The sequence below is a fragment of the Otolemur garnettii genome, unplaced genomic scaffold (assembly GCF_000181295.1).
Source record: "Otolemur garnettii isolate 467f Iridium unplaced genomic scaffold, OtoGar3 scaffold00119, whole genome shotgun sequence".
NCBI classification, from domain to species: Eukaryota; Metazoa; Chordata; class Mammalia; order Primates; family Galagidae; genus Otolemur; species Otolemur garnettii.
The window spans coordinates 6,075,769-6,080,383 of record NW_003852514.1 but is presented as its reverse complement, the minus strand read 5'-3'; the positions used below and the strand labels follow the sequence as shown (position 1 = coordinate 6,080,383).

General features: G+C 50.2%; 1 protein-coding gene across 1 annotated transcript in view; it reads right to left on the bottom strand.

Moving 5' to 3' along the window:
- ZMIZ2 (zinc finger MIZ-type containing 2) overlaps positions 1-342 on the bottom strand; it is an 18,427-nt gene extending 18,085 nt beyond the window's left edge. The window contains exon 1 of the mRNA XM_023517723.1: positions 293-342. The gene's annotated coding sequence lies outside the window, so the exon portion shown is untranslated. The remainder of the gene's footprint in view (positions 1-292) is intronic.
- Between the last annotated feature and the right edge of the window lie 4,273 nt (positions 343-4,615).

Below are 4,615 nucleotides of genomic sequence, written 5' to 3'. Positions count from 1 at the left end.
GCCCGCCCTCCGCGCCGCCCGCCGCCCCGGGGCCACCGCCGCCCGCGCCATCGCGCCGCCGCCCGCTCCGAGGGCACAATGGAGCCGCTGCCGCGCCGCTCATGCATATGCATGACGCTGCGCCGCCAGCCCCGCCTCCCAGGCCAGAGTAGCAGAGCCCCGAGCTCTAGCTCGGAGCAGGGAAAGCCGAGGGCCGGCACGACCAATGGTGGCGGGGTGGACCCAGGGCTGCAAGCGGGGCAGTCGGGAGGCGCGGCCTGACTGCGACCTGCTCCCCCTAATCCCTCCACACCTTTCCGAACGCGGCGTCGGCGGAGCCACCGCGCACTTCCCACTAGCTGTTCGCCGGGGTGGGGCGGAGCCGGGCGGAGGGGGCGTGGCCGTGAGGGGTGGGGTCAGTGTGTCGGGGCGGGGGCGGGAAAGAGGTGGGACCAAGGGGCCCCGGCCGGGCCGAACGGAGACTGGGGGTTGGGGCCAGGATAGTGGTACGAGGCCAGGCAGAGGTGGCCGGGTTAGGACACCCGTGCTGGGCCAGGCAGGGAAGTCACCCTCCCTCACGTCGCCTCGCCCGGCCCTGCTCGCTCCCAGAGCCCTCAGATGTAGTCTTCTCTGCCTCCTGAGGATCCTTTGCTACAGTCTGGCAGGCAGGGACACTGCAGGGACACGGCAGGGAGGCGGAGACTGGGGATTGCCACTTAGGGAATCGGGGTCTTGATAGAGATTCCAGAGGTTCCTCGTTAAACCAAAAGCCAGACTTAAACTAATAAGCTCGCTTTCTTCACCGCTGAGTTCTTTTCCCATAGGTCCTCTCCCTGAGAACTCTTAAAGCCGGTATTGAGCTCTTCCTCCCAAATGAAATAGCCTAGCCTCTCTGATCAGTTTGGAGCCTTCAAATGGTATTATCACCCTTTAAATTATTCTCAACTTTTTCCTACCCAAAGTTTGGGAAGATCACATTCTCCCAATTACCCATAATTTTTTATCTTTAAGAGATGGGTCTCTGGCAGCGCCTGTGGCTCAGTTGAGTAGGGCGCCGGCCCTATATACCGAGGGTGGTGGGTCGAACCGGCACGGACCAAACTGCAACAAAAAATAGCCGGGCGTTGTGGCAGGAGCCTGTAGTCTCAGCTGCTCAGGAGGCTGAAGCAAGAGAATCGCCTAAGCCCAAGAGCTGGAGGTTGCGGTGAACTGTGACGCCACAGCAGTCTACCGAGGGTGACAAAGTGAGACTCTGTCTCTAAAAAAGATAAATAAATGAAATTTTTTAAAAAAGAGATGGGTCTCCTAGGCCTGGCGCAGTAGCTCACGCCTGTAATCCCAGCACTCTGGGAGACGGGTGGATTGCCTGAGTTCGTAAGTTAGACACCAGCCTGAGCAAGTGCTAGACCCTGTCTCTAAAAATAGCCAGGCATTGTAGACAACTGTAGTCCCAGCTACTTGGGAGGCTGAGGCAAGAGAATCTCTTGAGCCCAAGAGTTGGAGGTTGCTGTGACCTGTGTGATGCCATGGCACTCTACCAAGGGCAATAGAGTGAGATTCTGTCTCTAAAAAAGAAAAAGAGATGGGTCTCCTGTCGTCCAGGTTGGAGTGCCATGGCATGATCATAGGTCACGGCAGTTTTAAACTCCTAGGCCCAGGCAGTCCTCCTGCCTCAGCCTTCCCAGTGGCAGAGACTAATTTTTTTATTGTGGTAAAATACACATAAAATTTACCATCTTTACCATTTTCTTTTTCTTTTCTTTCTTTTTTTTTTTTTTTTTGAGATAGAGTTTCATTTTGGTGCCCAGGCTAGAGTGCTGTGGCCTTGGCCTAGCTTATATCAAGCTCAAACTCCTGGGTTTAAGAGATCTTCCTACCTTAGTCTCCCAAGTAGCTGGGATCACAAGTGCCCACCACAACACCCGGCTAATTTTTCTATTATTAGTAGGGACAGGGATCTAGATTTTGCTCAGGCTGGTCTTGAACTCTTAAGCTCAAGGGATCCTCCCGCCTTAGCCTCCCAGAGTGCTAGGGTTACAAGTACAAGCCACCACACCCAGCCACCTTTACCATTTTCTTTTTCTTTCTTTCTCTCTCTCTCTTTTTTTTTTTTTTTAGAAACAGAGTTTCACTTTGTCACCCTCCATAGAGTGCCATGGTATCATACCTCATAGCAACCTGAGGCTCCTGGGCTTAAGCAATTCTCATGCCTCAGCCTCCTGAGTAGCTGGGCCTACAGGCACCAGCCACAACACCTGGCTATTTTTCTTGGAAACAGGGTCTCTCACTCTTGCTTAGGCTGGTCTTTTTTTTTTTTTTTTTCCAGTTTTTGGCCAGGGCTGGGTTTGAACCTGCCACCTCTGGCATATGGGGCCAGTGCCTTACTCCTTTGAGCCATAGGCACCACCCCTTAGGCTGGTCTTGAACTCCTGAGCTCAGGCAATCCACCTGCCTTGGCCTCCCAGACATCTTTGTTTGCCATTTTCAAGAGTACAGTTCTGTGGCCTTAAGTACATTCACATTGTCCTGCAACTATAACTACCATCCAGCCCCAGAACTTTTTGTCTTCTCGATACACCCTTTAAACACTAACTCCTCAAGCTCCCCTCTCCTAGCCCTAGCAACCACTATTCTACTTCCTGTCTCTGAATTTGACTACTTTAGCAACCTCATATAAATGCAATCATATAGAAATTTTTTTTAAGTTTTTTTGTTTTTCTAATTTTGATTTCAACTGGCTTTCAATTGTCTTAGTTTTAAATTTTATTTTTCTTTTCCTTTAGCGATTCTCTTGCCCTTAGCCTCCCAAGTAGCTGGGACTACAGGTGCCTGCCACAACGCCCAGCTTTTTTGGTAGAGATGGGGTCTCACTCTGGCTCACTCTGGCTCAGGATGATCTTGAACTTCTTCTTTTTTTTTTTTTAAAAAAGAGCCTCAAGCTGTCCCCTGGGTAGAGGGCTGTAGCATCACAGCTCACAGCAACCTCCAACTCCTGGGCTCAAGCAAGTCTCCTGCCTCATCCTCCCAAGTAGCTGGGACTACAGGCGCCTGCCACAACGCCTGGCCATTTTTTGGTTGCAGCCATCATTGTTGTTTGGCGGGCCTGGGCTGGGGATTCGAACCCGCCACCTTAGGTGTATGTGTCTGGCGCCTTAGCCACTTGAGCCACAGGCGCTGAGCCGAAATTTCTTTCCTGAATGCTGTGTCTGACTTCTGTGCTATGTTTCTTTTGGGGAATCATTAGTTCATTGAATGAATATAGCAGGCCTACTGCATGATAGTCACCAGTCTGGGCTCTGTGAACACTGGTCTGTGCCCAGGGACCACAATTGTGAGGCCCCCTTAGGATAAGCATGCTAGAGGGAATGAACAAAAGGAAATGACTCAACAGGTAACAATGTGTCCATCAGGCAGAGTGTTAGGAAGAAAAATAAAGCAAGACCCAGAGGACGAGGGTGATGGGAATGAGGGAAAAATTCTCAGGGAACTGGACCTAAAGAAGAGACCTAAGTGGGGGGGAGGGGAAGAGGTTGCCCTGGGGACCCTGGCTTCTTTCTTTGTCTTAGAAGAGGCTGTGTGTTTGCAGGAAGGTTCACAGGGGAGGGTGGAAGTGGCCACACTAAGGGTCCTGGATACCCTGAGTGCCGGCAGCTCTGTCACCCCTAGTGCTTCAGCAACTCCTGCTCAGCACCCCTGGGAGATGCTACCTGGTGTCCACTGTTCTAGAGAATGTTTTCATTGTTTACTATAGGAATTGTTAGGAAAGTCTTTCTTCTTTACTAGGAAAAAAAAAATCTGTCCTTCAGAAACCTTCCTTCTAAAATTGCATAAAATAAGAATCATTACTTAGCTATCTGACAGCTCTTCACATATTAAAAGAAACTTCTCATTCCCCACTAGTCATCTGCTGGAGAACAAATGTCCCCAGTTCCTTAAGTGTTAACAGTAACATGATTTTCAGACCCCATACCAACTGACTTCTGTCCTTTAGACAGGCACCAGTTAGACAATATCCCTTTTAAAATGTGACACCAGGAAGGGAACCTGATATCCTAAGTGTAGTCAACCTAGCACAGCATCCTGGGGTTCCTGCAAGTTGACACTCTCTAAAGGTCAATGTGGCCTAAATCTGAATTTGGTTTTTTAGGGGTTTTTTGACAGGGGCCGGGGTTGAACCCACTGCCTCTGGTATATGGGCCCCGCACCCTACTCCTTTAAGCCACAGGTGCTGCCCTCTGAATTTGGTTTTTAAGCAGTACCCCTAATTATTATGACTGACTGTGAAGCATGTAGAGTATCTACTGTCCATTTGCAAAGTTAACTTGAAAAGGAAACAGTGGGGTCTGGTACAGTGGCTCACACTGTAATCCTAGCAGTCTGGGAGGCTGAGTCAGGTGGATAGCCTGAGCTCAGGAGTTTGGGACCAACCCGAGCAAGAGGAAGACCTCTATCCATATGCCGGAGGTGGCGGGTTCAAACCCAGCCTTGGCCAGAAAAAAAAAAAAGAACAGTTTCTGCTGCTGCTCTGCATATAAGTAACATATTCTAATTAGAAAACATAGAGAAATATTCAAAATAAATGAAGACATTTGGCTTGGTGCCTGTGGCTCAAGTGGCTAAGGCATCAGCCACATAC